This window comes from Mesoplodon bidens (genome assembly GCF_964165515.1).
Source record: "Mesoplodon bidens genome assembly, contig: HAP1_SCAFFOLD_696, whole genome shotgun sequence".
NCBI classification, from domain to species: domain Eukaryota; kingdom Metazoa; phylum Chordata; class Mammalia; order Artiodactyla; family Ziphiidae; genus Mesoplodon; species Mesoplodon bidens.
In genome coordinates, this window is record NW_027671433.1 from 162072 (window position 1) to 180491 (window position 18420).

General features: G+C 61.9%; 3 long non-coding RNA genes across 3 annotated transcripts; all 3 read right to left on the reverse strand.

The window, feature by feature from the left end:
• LOC308611400 lies at window positions 1–1338 on the reverse strand. The gene is made up of 3 exons (XR_014014888.1): window positions 1119–1338; window positions 829–931; window positions 1–437 (listed from the first exon to the last, which is right to left on the reverse strand). It is a non-coding gene; the product is annotated as an uncharacterized lncRNA (long non-coding RNA).
• Window positions 1339–7126: 5788 nt separating this feature from the next.
• On the reverse strand, window positions 7127–9958 carry LOC308611401. The gene is made up of 3 exons (XR_014014889.1): window positions 9739–9958; window positions 9449–9551; window positions 7127–9057 (listed from the first exon to the last, which is right to left on the reverse strand). It is a non-coding gene; the product is annotated as an uncharacterized lncRNA (long non-coding RNA).
• Window positions 9959–11677: 1719 nt separating this feature from the next.
• Window positions 11678–14509, reverse strand: LOC308611402. The gene is made up of 3 exons (XR_014014890.1): window positions 14290–14509; window positions 14000–14102; window positions 11678–13608 (listed from the first exon to the last, which is right to left on the reverse strand). It is a non-coding gene; the product is annotated as an uncharacterized lncRNA (long non-coding RNA).
• Between the last annotated feature and the right edge of the window lie 3911 nt (window positions 14510–18420).

An 18420-nucleotide genomic window follows, 5' to 3' on the forward strand; every position in this document is an offset into this window, starting at 1 on the left:
GGTCCACTTACAGCAGTTCCTTTCACCTCGTGCATCACGTCCAGCTATCGAGAAAAAATTACCAGGCGCACCAAAAGGCAACCCGAAGAGACACAGCAAGCGTGAGAACCAGACGTGCCAGGGATGCTGGAATTACTGGACCAGGAATTTACAACAACTATGATGAACGTGCCAAGGGCCCTGATGGATTTAGTAGACAGCATGCAAGGACGGATGGGCAAGGCAAGCAGAGGTGGAAATCCCGAGAAAGAACCAAAAAGACCTGCTAGAGATCACAAGCGCTCTGGCAGAAATGACGAGCGCCTCTCATGGGCCTGCTGGTAGACTGGACTCGGCAGAGAAAGGATCCCGGAGTCTGAGCATATGACAACACGGAAAATTAAACACGCCTGCTCTGCAAAGACGTCATCAGCGGACTGAGAAGTTAAGCCACAGACCTGGGAGAAAATACGTGCAAAACACGCATCCATAAGCACTGGTATCCAAAATATAAAAACAATTCTTAAAGTTCAGCAATAAGGAAACAACCTACTACAACGTGGGCCAGAGGCCGTAACAGACACCTCACCAAAAAGATATACTGATGGCAAATGAGCGTGTGACAAGATGCTCCACGTCCTCTGTCATCAGGGAAATGCAAACTAAAACAGCAATGAGGCACCACCACACACCTATCAGAACAGCCGAAATCCACAATCCTGACAACACGAAATGCCGACAAGCATGTGCAGCACCCCCCCCCCACGCATCGCTGGGAGGGACGCAAGATGGTACGGCCACGTTGGAGGATGGTCTGGCAGTTTCTTACAAAGCTAAACACACGCTTACCACACAATCCGGCTCTCACTCTGATCCCTGGAAGATCCTGCCCACTGTCAACGGACTTACAACTGTCCCCACTTCGTCGTTCTCAGAGTCTGGAGGACATCCACTGAGAGGGACGTCAGCGCACAGCAGTCACACGGGGGCCGCGTCGCCCCCGAGACGCCCAGGGATGGGGCCCGAGTCCCATCCTCCTCACCGGGGGCTATAGCCCTCCGCGAGCACCCAGTCTCGCCGGGTCGGCAAGCGGGTTCTCCTAGCGCACCCCGCCCAGCCCCAGCGGGCCCACTCCTCACCGCAGTTTGTGTAGCCCACCACGGAGACCACAGGGATCTCCCGCCGCCTCCGCTGCGGGCCCAGGAGAAGCCTCTTCCGGCGGAGTCTGTCCAGGGCCTTCCGAATCTTCGCTTCCTTATCTTTCAGGAGGCGCTGCTGCCCCTGCAGGAAAGACTCTCCTAGAAACATGCAAGATGGCAAGATGTCAGTGGGCAGACACGAAAGGCGCAAGAGACACGGGGGTGCCTGCGGGGGACGTGGACAGGCTCCCTCTTGGGGCTGCAGGGACCCCCCTCCCCATCCCAGCCTGCTCCCCTGTACACTTGGCCCCCACACCTTCTGTCCTGAGACAGCTCTGCCCAGCGCGAGGCGGCCTGGCACTTCTGCCCTCTGAGGTCACCTGGGCTCCCCTTTACCCAGGAGGAAGAGGCCAAGGGGAGAGCCTCAGAAGGGCCCCCATGATACCCACAGCGGGCTGAGTGGTGCCCCAAAGATGTGTCCACACCCTGACCCCCAGGACCTACAAATGGGGCCTTATTAAGAAACAGGGTCTCTGCAGGTGTGATGCAGGGAAGGGTCTGAGATGAGGTCCTCCTGGAGGAGGGTGGCCCTACGTCCAATGACAGGGTCCTTCTAAGAGACAGAAGAGGAGAGACACAGAGGAGAAGCCACGTGAAGATAGAGGCAGAGACGGGAGGGACGCGGCCACGAGCCCAGGGACGCCCGGAGCCCCCAGAAGCTGGAAGGGGCGGGAAGGACCCTCCCCTGGAGCCTCCAGAAGGAACCAGCCCCTGTAACTCCTTGATCTGCTCTGCGGGACTCACGGAGGATCAATGTCTGTGGTTTTAAGGCACCGGTTCGTGGTCCTTCGTTACGGCCGCACCAGGGAAACACCTTGACACCCTCCTTTGACTGTGACCACGGACGAGGCCCCAGCAGGACCTCTGAGGGACGTCGTCCCCTTTGTAGGGGTGGTGGCCACTACACCCGCCCTTCTGAGCTCCCGGTGACAAGACGTCAGACACTGTACCTGACCCCGTGACGTTGCGGGAGTCCCGCCCTCGGCCGCCCAGGTGGGCAACGTGGTTTTTCAGGCAGGACCTGGCGTGGAAATGGGTCGGCGCAGGAGACGGGGGCACGTGCCCGTGGGAGGCTGGCACAGAGCCCTGGGTGGGGAGTGGGCATCTAGACAGGAAGAACAGGCTCGCTCGGGACCTCCCCGCCGCGTGGGCCTTCACGGGCGGGGACGCAGGGTCCCTTGCTGGGTGGCGCTCCTTGTGGGCCGCGTGCCCTGGTAGGTGTGCCGCTTGGCCACGTCCCCACTGGCCACATTCCACCCTCACCACCCTGGCAACACTCCAGGTAGGGAAAGCAAGAAGGGGTCCAAGGAGGGTTCCGTCTGCCCCGAGCCCAGGCTCTGCAGGTACCTGAGCAGGGGGAGCTCGGCCAGTGCCACCTGCAGCCGGGCCTCCTCGGTGCGGGCGCTGCAGCGGAAAATATTAAGAACCACCGTGAATCGGTCGAACACCCGCACGCCCCAGGCGGCTTCCACTTCTTTCTAGAAGATGGAGTGCGAGGGAGGGGACCTGTGGTGACCCCAGGCCCGTGGAGACCTGTGTCCTCACGGGGACACTGACCCACTCCCTCAGCCGCCGTGGGCGGGAAACAGCGAGCTTCTGAGGTACCTTGGTGGCTGCAGCCATCCTCTCCGCATTCAGGAAGACGGCGGTGATTTCCGGGGACCCTCTGATTTTCTCTAGGAAAAGAGGTTGGCCTCTCAGAGGCCTGCATGCCCACGATGTCTGTCTGGGGACCCTGCACTTTGGCCGTGTTCGCCGGACACCCCGAGCCTCTGAGCACAGTATTTGTCAAGTGTGGGTCGGGGAGGACCGGACCGGGTCCCTCGTCAGGGGAGTAGATCTCACACACATGGGGGTCCCGTGACCCCACGGGGACTGAGTGCCCGTTAGACAACAGATGGGCGGTGAGCGCCCCCCTTGGCACGTCTCCGGCTCTGAGCTGTGAGCTAGACATGGGTTTGGGGCGGGGACGTCGGGGTCCATGGAAGGCAGGGGTCACACGCAGGACCCCCTCCGCCGGGCACTGGCGGGGCGTGGGCTGGGCTGGGCTGGGGCGCGGGGCTGGCGTGCGCCCGACTCTCACAGGTCCCGCCTGTGTCCTGGGGCCTCGTTTGAATTCTCACGCGGGCGTGGTGGCTTTTGCCGTCTCATCCAAGTTCCTGTGAGGCCCAGAGGGACGGCCATGCTTGCTCTGTTTCTGGGAGGGTGATGGGGACACGTGTGCTGGACTCACCTGTCAGGCGCTCCAAGGTCCCTCTGCCGAAGATGAGCTTCCGGTCTGGCGTTTTGGTGGGCACCACCATCGTGTCCACCACCGACCAGCCATCCAGCGTGCGCCCCAAGCCCCACGGGAGGCCAGCCCCCCATCCCGTCCCCACGCCCCCGCCCCCTGGGAGGCCACCCTCGCACAGAGTCTCAGAGCCGCGGCCCCTCTGTGGCGCCCCTGCTTCGCTGTCTGTCCCCACTCCCCGGACACCTGGGTGCTGCCGTCTCTGGGGTCACCTGACCCTCCTCAGGGCACAGCCAGGACACAGGCCAGAGGCTCGGGAGTAGGGGCCGGGCAGGGCCTGAGGCCACAGAGCAGGGTCCCCCCATTCTCTGGGCTGTGCGGGGGTCCCCATCTTCTGGGACATGGGGGGTGGGGTCTCCCCATCCTCTGGGACATAGGGGGCGGGGTCCCCCATTCTCTAGGCCAAGGGGAGGCGGAGTCTTCTTGGGTGTGACTCCCCATGGGCCCGCCAGCTCGTCCCACCTCCTCCAGCTGCTGGTCGCTCAGGTCAGCAGGTGCTTGGTCACGCCTGACCTCCGTCCTTCAGCTGCAGGTCTGACCCAGCAGTAATCCCTGCAGGTGCTGTCTCTCCCGATCCCAGGTGCCGCGGCCCCAGCTCCGTGGTGAGAGCCTGCGCGGGGGCCAGCGGCCTCCCTCCTGCTGCGCTGCACAGCTGCTCGCTTGGGGGTCTGGCACCCCGCAACCCCACCCCGAAGGCCAGGGTTAGGATTCGGTGGGGATGGAAACGGAGAAGCACTTGTGCAGGTGACAGCCCAGGGGCACAGGCACCGTAAGGCACTGAACCCTGATCCCAGGACCACAGCAGGCTTCCCCTCCCCCACACATCAGCCCCTCCCCACAAAGGTCCACTTACAGCAGTTCCTTTCACCTCGTGCATCACGTCCAGCTATCGAGAAAAAATTACCAGGCGCACCAAAAGGCAACCCGAAGAGACACAGCAAGCGTGAGAACCAGACGTGCCAGGGATGCTGGAATTACTGGACCAGGAATTTACAACAACTATGATGAACGTGCCAAGGGCCCTGATGGATTTAGTAGACAGCATGCAAGGACGGATGGGCAAGGCAAGCAGAGGTGGAAATCCCGAGAAAGAACCAAAAAGACCTGCTAGAGATCACAAGCGCTCTGGCAGAAATGACGAGCGCCTCTCATGGGCCTGCTGGTAGACTGGACTCGGCAGAGAAAGGATCCCGGAGTCTGAGCATATGACAACACGGAAAATTAAACACGCCTGCTCTGCAAAGACGTCATCAGCGGACTGAGAAGTTAAGCCACAGACCTGGGAGAAAATACGTGCAAAACACGCATCCATAAGCACTGGTATCCAAAATATAAAAACAATTCTTAAAGTTCAGCAATAAGGAAACAACCTACTACAACGTGGGCCAGAGGCCGTAACAGACACCTCACCAAAAAGATATACTGATGGCAAATGAGCGTGTGACAAGATGCTCCACGTCCTCTGTCATCAGGGAAATGCAAACTAAAACAGCAATGAGGCACCACCACACACCTATCAGAACAGCCGGAATCCACAATCCTGACAACACGAAATGCCGACAAGCATGTGCAGCACCCCCCCCCCACGCATCGCTGGGAGGGACGCAAGATGGTACGGCCACGTTGGAGGATGGTCTGGCAGTTTCTTACAAAGCTAAACACACGCTTACCACACAATCCGGCTCTCACTCTGATCCCTGGAAGATCCTGCCCACTGTCAACGGACTTACAACTGTCCCCACTTCGTCGTTCTCAGAGTCTGGAGGACATCCACTGAGAGGGACGTCAGCGCACAGCAGTCACACGGGGGCCGCGTCGCCCCCGAGACGCCCAGGGATGGGGCCCGAGTCCCATCCTCCTCACCGGGGGCTATAGCCCTCCGCGAGCACCCAGTCTCGCCGGGTCGGCAAGCGGGTTCTCCTAGCGCACCCCGCCCAGCCCCGGCGGGCCCACTCCTCACCGCAGTTTGTGTAGCCCACCACGGAGACCACAGGGATCTCCCGCCGCCTCCGCTGCGGGCCCAGGAGAAGCCTCTTCCGGCGGAGTCTGTCCAGGGCCTTCCGAATCTTCGCTTCCTTATCTTTCAGGAGGCGCTGCTGCCCCTGCAGGAAAGACTCTCCTAGAAACATGCAAGATGGCAAGATGTCAGTGGGCAGACACGAAAGGCGCAAGAGACACGGGGGTGCCTGCGGGGGACGTGGACAGGCTCCCTCTTGGGGCTGCAGGGACCCCCCTCCCCATCCCAGCCTGCTCCCCTGTACACTTGGCCCCCACACCTTCTGTCCTGAGACAGCTCTGCCCAGCGCGAGGCGGCCTGGCACTTCTGCCCTCTGAGGTCACCTGGGCTCCCCTTTACCCAGGAGGAAGAGGCCAAGGGGAGAGCCTCAGAAGGGCCCCCATGATACCCACAGCGGGCTGAGTGGTGCCCCAAAGATGTGTCCACACCCTGACCCCCAGGACCTACAAATGGGGCCTTATTAAGAAACAGGGTCTCTGCAGGTGTGATGCAGGGAAGGGTCTGAGATGAGGCCCTCCTGGAGGAGGGTGGCCCTACGTCCAATGACAGGGTCCTTCTAAGAGACAGAAGAGGAGAGACACAGAGGAGAAGCCACGTGAAGATAGAGGCAGAGACGGGAGGGACGCGGCCACGAGCCCAGGGACGCCCGGAGCCCCCAGAAGCTGGAAGGGGCGGGAAGGACCCTCCCCTGGAGCCTCCAGAAGGAACCAGCCCCTGTAACTCCTTGATCTGCTCTGCGGGACTCACGGAGGATCAATGTCTGTGGTTTTAAGGCACCGGTTCGTGGTCCTTCGTTACGGCCGCACCAGGGAAACACCTTGACACCCTCCTTTGACTGTGACCACGGACGAGGCCCCAGCAGGACCTCTGAGGGACGTCGTCCCCTTTGTAGGGGTGGTGGCCACGACACCCGCCCTTCTGAGCTCCCGGTGACAAGACGTCAGACACTGTACCTGACCCCGTGACGTTGCGGGAGTCCCGCCCTCGGCCGCCCAGGTGGGCAACGTGGTTTTTCAGGCAGGACCTGGCGTGGAAATGGGTCGGCGCAGGAGACGGGGGCACGTGCCCGTGGGAGGCTGGCACAGAGCCCTGGGTGGGGAGTGGGCATCTAGACAGGAAGAACAGGCTCGCTCGGGACCTCCCCGCCGCGTGGGCCTTCACGGGCGGGGACGCAGGGTCCCTTGCTGGGTGGCGCTCCTTGTGGGCCGCGTGCCCTGGTAGGTGTGCCGCTTGGCCACGTCCCCACTGGCCACATTCCACCCTCACCACCCTGGCAACACTCCAGGTAGGGAAAGCAAGAAGGGGTCCAAGGAGGGTTCCGTCTGCCCCGAGCCCAGGCTCTGCAGGTACCTGAGCAGGGGGAGCTCGGCCAGTGCCACCTGCAGCCGGGCCTCCTCGGTGCGGGCGCTGCAGCGGAAAATATTAAGAACCACCGTGAATCGGTCGAACACCCGCACGCCCCAGGCGGCTTCCACTTCTTTCTAGAAGATGGAGTGCGAGGGAGGGGACCTGTGGTGACCCCAGGCCCGTGGAGACCTGTGTCCTCACGGGGACACTGACCCACTCCCTCAGCCGCCGTGGGCGGGAAACAGCGAGCTTCTGAGGTACCTTGGTGGCTGCAGCCATCCTCTCCGCATTCAGGAAGACGGCGGTGATTTCCGGGGACCCTCTGATTTTCTCTAGGAAAAGAGGTTGGCCTCTCAGAGGCCTGCATGCCCACGATGTCTGTCTGGGGACCCTGCACTTTGGCCGTGTTCGCCGGACACCCCGAGCCTCTGAGCACAGTATTTGTCAAGTGTGGGTCGGGGAGGACCGGACCGGGTCCCTCGTCAGGGGAGTAGATCTCACACACATGGGGGTCCCGTGACCCCACGGGGACTGAGTGCCCGTTAGACAACAGATGGGCGGTGAGCGCCCCCCTTGGCACGTCTCCGGCTCTGAGCTGTGAGCTAGACATGGGTTTGGGGCGGGGACGTCGGGGTCCATGGAAGGCAGGGGTCACACGCAGGACCCCCTCCGCCGGGCACTGGCGGGGCGTGGGCTGGGCTGGGCTGGGGCGCGGGGCTGGCGTGCGCCCGACTCTCACAGGTCCCGCCTGTGTCCTGGGGCCTCGTTTGAATTCTCACGCGGGCGTGGTGGCTTTTGCCGTCTCATCCAAGTTCCTGTGAGGCCCAGAGGGACGGCCATGCTTGCTCTGTTTCTGGGAGGGTGATGGGGACACGTGTGCTGGACTCACCTGTCAGGCGCTCCAAGGTCCCTCTGCCGAAGATGAGCTTCCGGTCTGGCGTTTTGGTGGGCACCACCATCGTGTCCACCACCGACCAGCCATCCAGCGTGCGCCCCAAGCCCCACGGGAGGCCAGCCCCCCATCCCGTCCCCACGCCCCCGCCCCCTGGGAGGCCACCCTCGCACAGAGTCTCAGAGCCGCGGCCCCTCTGTGGCGCCCCTGCTTCGCTGTCTGTCCCCACTCCCCGGACACCTGGGTGCTGCCGTCTCTGGGGTCACCTGACCCTCCTCAGGGCACAGCCAGGACACAGGCCAGAGGCTCGGGAGTAGGGGCCGGGCAGGGCCTGAGGCCACAGAGCAGGGTCCCCCCATTCTCTGGGCTGTGCGGGGGTCCCCATCTTCTGGGACATGGGGGGTGGGGTCTCCCCATCCTCTGGGACATAGGGGGCGGGGTCCCCCATTCTCTAGGCCAAGGGGAGGCGGAGTCTTCTTGGGTGTGACTCCCCATGGGCCCGCCAGCTCGTCCCACCTCCTCCAGCTGCTGGTCGCTCAGGTCAGCAGGTGCTTGGTCACGCCTGACCTCCGTCCTTCAGCTGCAGGTCTGACCCAGCAGTAATCCCTGCAGGTGCTGTCTCTCCCGATCCCAGGTGCCGCGGCCCCAGCTCCGTGGTGAGAGCCTGCGCGGGGGCCAGCGGCCTCCCTCCTGCTGCGCTGCACAGCTGCTCGCTTGGGGGTCTGGCACCCCGCAACCCCACCCCGAAGGCCAGGGTTAGGATTCGGTGGGGATGGAAACGGAGAAGCACTTGTGCAGGTGACAGCCCAGGGGCACAGGCACCGTAAGGCACTGAACCCTGATCCCAGGACCACAGCAGGCTTCCCCTCCCCCACACATCAGCCCCTCCCCACAAAGGTCCACTTACAGCAGTTCCTTTCACCTCGTGCATCACGTCCAGCTATCGAGAAAAAATTACCAGGCGCACCAAAAGGCAACCCGAAGAGACACAGCAAGCGTGAGAACCAGACGTGCCAGGGATGCTGGAATTACTGGACCAGGAATTTACAACAACTATGATGAACGTGCCAAGGGCCCTGATGGATTTAGTAGACAGCATGCAAGGACGGATGGGCAAGGCAAGCAGAGGTGGAAATCCCGAGAAAGAACCAAAAAGACCTGCTAGAGATCACAAGCGCTCTGGCAGAAATGACGAGCGCCTCTCATGGGCCTGCTGGTAGACTGGACTCGGCAGAGAAAGGATCCCGGAGTCTGAGCATATGACAACACGGAAAATTAAACACGCCTGCTCTGCAAAGACGTCATCAGCGGACTGAGAAGTTAAGCCACAGACCTGGGAGAAAATACGTGCAAAACACGCCTCCATAAGCACTGGTATCCAAAATATAAAAACAATTCTTAAAGTTCAGCAATAAGGAAACAACCTACTACAACGTGGGCCAGAGGCCGTAACAGACACCTCACCAAAAAGATATACTGATGGCAAATGAGCGTGTGACAAGATGCTCCACGTCCTCTGTCATCAGGGAAATGCAAACTAAAACAGCAATGAGGCACCACCACACACCTATCAGAACAGCCGGAATCCACAATCCTGACAACACGAAATGCCGACAAGCATGTGCAGCACCCCCCCCCCACGCATCGCTGGGAGGGACGCAAGATGGTACGGCCACGTTGGAGGATGGTCTGGCAGTTTCTTACAAAGCTAAACACACGCTTACCACACAATCCGGCTCTCACTCTGATCCCTGGAAGATCCTGCCCACTGTCAACGGACTTACAACTGTCCCCACTTCGTCGTTCTCAGAGTCTGGAGGACATCCACTGAGAGGGACGTCAGCGCACAGCAGTCACACGGGGGCCGCGTCGCCCCCGAGACGCCCAGGGATGGGGCCCGAGTCCCATCCTCCTCACCGGGGGCTATAGCCCTCCGCGAGCACCCAGTCTCGCCGGGTCGGCAAGCGGGTTCTCCTAGCGCACCCCGCCCAGCCCCGGCGGGCCCACTCCTCACCGCAGTTTGTGTAGCCCACCACGGAGACCACAGGGATCTCCCGCCGCCTCCGCTGCGGGCCCAGGAGAAGCCTCTTCCGGCGGAGTCTGTCCAGGGCCTTCCGAATCTTCGCTTCCTTATCTTTCAGGAGGCGCTGCTGCCCCTGCAGGAAAGACTCTCCTAGAAACATGCAAGATGGCAAGATGTCAGTGGGCAGACACGAAAGGCGCAAGAGACACGGGGGTGCCTGCGGGGGACGTGGACAGGCTCCCTCTTGGGGCTGCAGGGACCCCCCTCCCCATCCCAGCCTGCTCCCCTGTACACTTGGCCCCCACACCTTCTGTCCTGAGACAGCTCTGCCCAGCGCGAGGCGGCCTGGCACTTCTGCCCTCTGAGGTCACCTGGGCTCCCCTTTACCCAGGAGGAAGAGGCCAAGGGGAGAGCCTCAGAAGGGCCCCCATGATACCCACAGCGGGCTGAGTGGTGCCCCAAAGATGTGTCCACACCCTGACCCCCAGGACCTACAAATGGGGCCTTATTAAGAAACAGGGTAGGGCCTCCCTGGTGGCGCAGTGGTTGAGAAGTCCGCCTGCCGATGCAGGGGATACGGGTTCGTGCCCCGGTCTGGGAGGATCCCACATGCCGCGGAGCGGCTGGGCCCGTGAGCCATGGCCGCTGGGCCTGCGCGTCTAGAGCCTGTGCTCCGCAACGGGAGAGGCCACAGCAGTGAGAGGCCCACATACCGCAAAAAGAAAAAAAAAAAAAAAAAAAAAAAAAAAAAAAGAAACAGGGTCTCTGCAGGTGTGATGCAGGGAAGGGTCTGAGATGAGGTCCTCCTGGAGGAGGGTGGCCCTACGTCCAATGACAGGGTCCTTCTAAGAGACAGAAGAGGAGAGACACAGAGGAGAAGCCACGTGAAGATAGAGGCAGAGACGGGAGGGACGCGGCCACGAGCCCAGGGACGCCCGGAGCCCCCAGAAGCTGGAAGGGGCGGGAAGGACCCTCCCCTGGAGCCTCCAGAAGGAACCAGCCCCTGTAACTCCTTGATCTGCTCTGCGGGACTCACGGAGGATCAATGTCTGTGGTTTTAAGGCACCGGTTCGTGGTCCTTCGTTACGGCCGCACCAGGGAAACACCTTGACACCCTCCTTTGACTGTGACCACGGACGAGGCCCCAGCAGGACCTCTGAGGGACGTCGTCCCCTTTGTAGGGGTGGTGGCCACGACACCCGCCCTTCTGAGCTCCCGGTGACAAGACGTCAGACACTGTACCTGACCCCGTGACGTTGCGGGAGTCCCGCCCTCGGCCGCCCAGGTGGGCAACGTGGTTTTTCAGGCAGGACCTGGCGTGGAAATGGGTCGGCGCAGGAGACGGGGGCACGTGCCCGTGGGAGGCTGGCACAGAGCCCTGGGTGGGGAGTGGGCATCTAGACAGGAAGAACAGGCTCGCTCGGGACCTCCCCGCCGCGTGGGCCTTCACGGGCGGGGACGCAGGGTCCCTTGCTGGGTGGCGCTCCTTGTGGGCCGCGTGCCCTGGTAGGTGTGCCGCTTGGCCACGTCCCCACTGGCCACATTCCACCCTCACCACCCTGGCAACACTCCAGGTAGGGAAAGCAAGAAGGGGTCCAAGGAGGGTTCCGTCTGCCCCGAGCCCAGGCTCTGCAGGTACCTGAGCAGGGGGAGCTCGGCCAGTGCCACCTGCAGCCGGGCCTCCTCGGTGCGGGCGCTGCAGCGGAAAATATTAAGAACCACCGTGAATCGGTCGAACACCCGCACGCCCCAGGCGGCTTCCACTTCTTTCTAGAAGATGGAGTGCGAGGGAGGGGACCTGTGGTGACCCCAGGCCCGTGGAGACCTGTGTCCTCACGGGGACACTGACCCACTCCCTCAGCCGCCGTGGGCGGGAAACAGCGAGCTTCTGAGGTACCTTGGTGGCTGCAGCCATCCTCTCCGCATTCAGGAAGACGGCGGTGATTTCCGGGGACCCTCTGATTTTCTCTAGGAAAAGAGGTTGGCCTCTCAGAGGCCTGCATGCCCACGATGTCTGTCTGGGGACCCTGCACTTTGGCCGTGTTCGCCGGACACCCCGAGCCTCTGAGCACAGTATTTGTCAAGTGTGGGTCGGGGAGGACCGGACCGGGTCCCTCGTCAGGGGAGTAGATCTCACACACATGGGGGTCCCGTGACCCCACGGGGACTGAGTGCCCGTTAGACAACAGATGGGCGGTGAGCGCCCCCCTTGGCACGTCTCCGGCTCTGAGCTGTGAGCTAGACATGGGTTTGGGGCGGGGACGTCGGGGTCCATGGAAGGCAGGGGTCACACGCAGGACCCCCTCCGCCGGGCACTGGCGGGGCGTGGGCTGGGCTGGGCTGGGGCGCGGGGCTGGCGTGCGCCCGACTCTCACAGGTCCCGCCTGTGTCCTGGGGCCTCGTTTGAATTCTCACGCGGGCGTGGTGGCTTTTGCCGTCTCATCCAAGTTCCTGTGAGGCCCAGAGGGACGGCCATGCTTGCTCTGTTTCTGGGAGGGTGATGGGGACACGTGTGCTGGACTCACCTGTCAGGCGCTCCAAGGTCCCTCTGCCGAAGATGAGCTTCCGGTCTGGCGTTTTGGTGGGCACCACCATCGTGTCCACCACCGACCAGCCATCCAGCGTGCGCCCCAAGCCCCACGGGAGGCCAGCCCCCCATCCCGTCCCCACGCCCCCGCCCCCTGGGAGGCCACCCTCGCACAGAGTCTCAGAGCCGCGGCCCCTCTGTGGCGCCCCTGCTTCGCTGTCTGTCCCCACTCCCCGGACACCTGGGTGCTGCCGTCTCTGGGGTCACCTGACCCTCCTCAGGGCACAGCCAGGACACAGGCCAGAGGCTCGGGAGTAGGGGCCGGGCAGGGCCTGAGGCCACAGAGCAGGGTCCCCCCATTCTCTGGGCTGTGCGGGGGTCCCCATCTTCTGGGACATGGGGGGTGGGGTCTCCCCATCCTCTGGGACATAGGGGGCGGGGTCCCCCATTCTCTAGGCCAAGGGGAGGCGGAGTCTTCTTGGGTGTGACTCCCCATGGGCCCGCCAGCTCGTCCCACCTCCTCCAGCTGCTGGTCGCTCAGGTCAGCAGGTGCTTGGTCACGCCTGACCTCCGTCCTTCAGCTGCAGGTCTGACCCAGCAGTAATCCCTGCAGGTGCTGTCTCTCCCGATCCCAGGTGCCGCGGCCCCAGCTCCGTGGTGAGAGCCTGCGCGGGGGCCAGCGGCCTCCCTCCTGCTGCGCTGCACAGCTGCTCGCTTGGGGGTCTGGCACCCCGCAACCCCACCCCGAAGGCCAGGGTTAGGATTCGGTGGGGATGGAAACGGAGAAGCACTTGTGCAGGTGACAGCCCAGGGGCACAGGCACCGTAAGGCACTGAACCCTGATCCCAGGACCACAGCAGGCTTCCCCTCCCCCACACATCAGCCCCTCCCCACAAAGGTCCACTTACAGCAGTTCCTTTCACCTCGTGCATCACGTCCAGCTATCGAGAAAAAATTACCAGGCGCACCAAAAGGCAACCCGAAGAGACACAGCAAGCGTGAGAACCAGACGTGCCAGGGATGCTGGAATTACTGGACCAGGAATTTACAACAACTATGATGAACGTGCCAAGGGCCCTGATGGATTTAGTAGACAGCATGCAAGGACGGATGGGCAAGGCAAGCAGAGGTGGAAATCCCGAGAAAGAACCAAAAAGACCTGCTAGAGATCACAAGCGCTCTGGCAGAAATGACGAGCGCCTCTCATGGGCCTGCTGGTAGACTGGACTCGGCAGAGAAAGGATCCCGGAGTCTGAGCATATGACAACACGGAAAATTAAACACGCCTGCTCTGCAAAGACGTCATCAGCGGACTGAGAAGTTAAGCCACAGACCTGGGAGAAAATACGTGCAAAACACGCCTCCATAAGCACTGGTATCCAAAATATAAAAACAATTCTTAAAGTTCAGCAATAAGGAAACAACCTACTACAACGTGGGCCAGAGGCCGTAACAGACACCTCACCAAAAAGATATACTGATGGCAAATGAGCGTGTGACAAGATGCTCCACGTCCTCTGTCATCAGGGAAATGCAAACTAAAACAGCAATGAGGCACCACCACACACCTATCAGAACAGCCGGAATCCACAATCCTGACAACACGAAATGCCGACAAGCATGTGCAGCACCCCCCCCCCACGCATCGCTGGGAGGGACGCAAGATGGTACGGCCACGTTGGAGGATGGTCTGGCAGTTTCTTACAAAGCTAAACACACGCTTACCACACAATCCGGCTCTCACTCTGATCCCTGGAAGATCCTGCCCACTGTCAACGGACTTACAACTGTCCCCACTTCGTCGTTCTCAGAGTCTGGAGGACATCCACTGAGAGGGACGTCAGCGCACAGCAGTCACACGGGGGCCGCGTCGCCCCCGAGACGCCCAGGGATGGGGCCCGAGTCCCATCCTCCTCACCGGGGGCTATAGCCCTCCGCGAGCACCCAGTCTCGCCGGGTCGGCAAGCGGGTTCTCCTAGCGCACCCCGCCCAGCCCCGGCGGGCCCACTCCTCACCGCAGTTTGTGTAGCCCACCACGGAGACCACAGGGATCTCCCGCCGCCTCCGCTGCGGGCCCAGGAGAAGCCTCTTCCGGCGGAGTCTGTCCAGGGCCTTCCGAATCTTCGCTTCCTTATCTTTCAGGAGGCGCTGCTGCCCCTGCAGGAAAGACTCTCCTAGAAACATGCAAGATGGCAAGATGTCAGTGGGCAGACACGAAAGGCGCAAGAGACACGGGGGTGCCTGCGGGGGACGTGGACAGGCTCCCTCTTGGGGCTGCAGGGACCCCCCTCCCCATCCCAGCCTGCTCCCCTGTACACTTGGCCCCCACACCTTCTGTCCTGAGACAGCTCTGCCCAGCGCGAGGCGGCCTGGCACTTCTGCCCTCTGAGGTCACCTGGGCTCCCCTTTACCCAGGAGGAAGAGGCCAAGGGGAGAGCCTCAGAAGGGCCCCCATGATACCCACAGCGGGCTGAGTGGTGCCCCAAAGATGTGTCCACACCCTGACCCCCAGGACCTACAAATGGGGCCTTATTAAGAAACAGGGTCTCTGCAGGTGTGATGCAGGGAAGGGTCTGAGATGAGGTCCTCCTGGAGGAGGGTGGCCCTACGTCCAATGACAGGGTCCTTCTAAGAGACAGAAGAGGAGAGACACAGAGGAGAAGCCACGTGAAGATAGAGGCAGAGACGGGAGGGACGCGGCCACGAGCCCAGGGACGCCCGGAGCCCCCAGAAGCTGGAAGGGGCGGGAAGGACCCTCCCCTGGAGCCTCCAGAAGGAACCAGCCCCTGTAACTCCTTGATCTGCTCTGCGGGACTCACGGAGGATCAATGTCTGTGGTTTTAAGGCACCGGTTCGTGGTCCTTCGTTACGGCCGCACCAGGGAAACACCTTGACACCCTCCTTTGACTGTGACCACGGACGAGGCCCCAGCAGGACCTCTGAGGGACGTCGTCCCCTTTGTAGGGGTGGTGGCCACGACACCCGCCCTTCTGAGCTCCCGGTGACAAGACGTCAGACACTGTACCTGACCCCGTGACGTTGCGGGAGTCCCGCCCTCGGCCGCCCAGGTGGGCAACGTGGTTTTTCAGGCAGGACCTGGCGTGGAAATGGGTCGGCGCAGGAGACGGGGGCACGTGCCCGTGGGAGGCTGGCACAGAGCCCTGGGTGGGGAGTGGGCATCTAGACAGGAAGAACAGGCTCGCTCGGGACCTCCCCGCCGCGTGGGCCTTCACGGGCGGGGACGCAGGGTCCCTTGCTGGGTGGCGCTCCTTGTGGGCCGCGTGCCCTGGTAGGTGTGCCGCTTGGCCACGTCCCCACTGGCCACATTCCACCCTCACCACCCTGGCAACACTCCAGGTAGGGAAAGCAAGAAGGGGTCCAAGGAGGGTTCCGTCTGCCCCGAGCCCAGGCTCTGCAGGTACCTGAGCAGGGGGAGCTCGGCCAGTGCCACCTGCAGCCGGGCCTCCTCGGTGCGGGCGCTGCAGCGGAAAATATTAAGAACCACCGTGAATCGGTCGAACACCCGCACGCCCCAGGCGGCTTCCACTTCTTTCTAGAAGATGGAGTGCGAGGGAGGGGACCTGTGGTGACCCCAGGCCCGTGGAGACCTGTGTCCTCACGGGGACACTGACCCACTCCCTCAGCCGCCGTGGGCGGGAAACAGCGAGCTTCTGAGGTACCTTGGTGGCTGCAGCCATCCTCTCCGCATTCAGGAAGACGGCGGTGATTTCCGGGGACCCTCTGATTTTCTCTAGGAAAAGAGGTTGGCCTCTCAGAGGCCTGCATGCCCACGATGTCTGTCTGGGGACCCTGCACTTTGGCCGTGTTCGCCGGACACCCCGAGCCTCTGAGCACAGTATTTGTCAAGTGTGGGTCGGGGAGGACCGGACCGGGTCCCTCGTCAGGGGAGTAGATCTCACACACATGGGGGTCCCGTGACCCCACGGGGACTGAGTGCCCGTTAGACAACAGATGGGCGGTGAGCGCCCCCCTTGGCACGTCTCCGGCTCTGAGCTGTGAGCTAGACATGGGTTTGGGGCGGGGACGTCGGGGTCCATGGAAGGCAGGGGTCACACGCAGGACCCCCTCCGCCGGGCACTGGCGGGGCGTGGGCTGGGCTGGGCTGGGGCGCGGGGCTGGCGTGCGCCCGACTCTCACAGGTCCCGCCTGTGTCCTGGGGCCTCGTTTGAATTCTCACGCGGGCGTGGTGGCTTTTGCCGTCTCATCCAAGTTCCTGTGAGGCCCAGAGGGACGGCCATGCTTGCTCTGTTTCTGGGAGGGTGATGGGGACACGTGTGCTGGACTCACCTGTCAGGCGCTCCAAGGTCCCTCTGCCGAAGATGAGCTTCCGGTCTGGCGTTTTGGTGGGCACCACCATCGTGTCCACCACCGACCAGCCATCCAGCGTGCGCCCCAAGCCCCACGGGAGGCCAGCCCCCCATCCCGTCCCCACGCCCCCGCCCCCTGGGAGGCCACCCTCGCACAGAGTCTCAGAGCCGCGGCCCCTCTGTGGCGCCCCTGCTTCGCTGTCTGTCCCCACTCCCCGGACACCTGGGTGCTGCCGTCTCTGGGGTCACCTGACCCTCCTCAGGGCACAGCCAGGACACAGGCCAGAGGCTCGGGAGTAGGGGCCGGGCAGGGCCTGAGGCCACAGAGCAGGGTCCCCCCATTCTCTGGGCTGTGCGGGGGTCCCCATCTTCTGGGACATGGGGGGTGGGGTCTCCCCATCCTCTGGGACATAGGGGGCGGGGTCCCCCATTCTCTAGGCCAAGGGGAGGCGGAGTCTTCTTGGGTGTGACTCCCCATGGGCCCGCCAGCTCGTCCCACCTCCTCCAGCTGCTGGTCGCTCAGGTCAGCAGGTGCTTGGTCACGCCTGACCTCCGTCCTTCAGCTGCAGGTCTGACCCAGCAGTAATCCCTGCAGGTGCTGTCTCTCCCGATCCCAGGTGCCGCGGCCCCAGCTCCGTGGTGAGAGCCTGCGCGGGGGCCAGCGGCCTCCCTCCTGCTGCGCTGCACAGCTGCTCGCTTGGGGGTCTGGCACCCCGCAACCCCACCCCGAAGGCCAGGGTTAGGATTCGGTGGGGATGGAAACGGAGAAGCACTTGTGCAGGTGACAGCCCAGGGGCACAGGCACCGTAAGGCACTGAACCCTGATCCCAGGACCACAGCAGGCTTCCCCTCCCCCACACATCAGCCCCTCCCCACAAAGGTCCACTTACAGCAGTTCCTTTCACCTCGTGCATCACGTCCAGCTATCGAGAAAAAATTACCAGGCGCACCAAAAGGCAACCCGAAGAGACACAGCAAGCGTGAGAACCAGACGTGCCAGGGATGCTGGAATTACTGGACCAGGAATTTACAACAACTATGATGAACGTGCCAAGGGCCCTGATGGATTTAGTAGACAGCATGCAAGGACGGATGGGCAAGGCAAGCAGAGGTGGAAATCCCGAGAAAGAACCAAAAAGACCTGCTAGAGATCACAAGCGCTCTGGCAGAAATGACGAGCGCCTCTCATGGGCCTGCTGGTAGACTGGACTCGGCAGAGAAAGGATCCCGGAGTCTGAGCTTATGACAACACGGAAAATTAAACACGCCTGCTCTGCAAAGACGTCATCAGCGGACTGAGAAGTTAAGCCACAGACCTGGGAGAAAATACGTGCAAAACACGCCTCCATAAGCACTGGTATCCAAAATATAAAAACAATTCTTAAAGTTCAGCAATAAGGAAACAACCTACTACAACGTGGGCCAGAGGCCGTAACAGACACCTCACCAAAAAGATATACTGATGGCAAATGAGCGTGTGACAAGATGCTCCACGTCCTCTGTCATCAGGGAAATGCAAACTAAAACAGCAATGAGGCACCACCACACACCTATCAGAACAGCCGGAATCCACAATCCTGACAACACGAAATGCCGACAAGCATGTGCAGCACCCCCCCCCCACGCATCGCTGGGAGGGACGCAAGATGGTACGGCCACGTTGGAGGATGGTCTGGCAGTTTCTTACAAAGCTAAACACACGCTTACCACACAATCCGGCTCTCACTCTGATCCCTGGAAGATCCTGCCCACTGTCAACGGACTTACAACTGTCCCCACTTCGTCGTTCTCAGAGTCTGGAGGACATCCACTGAGAGG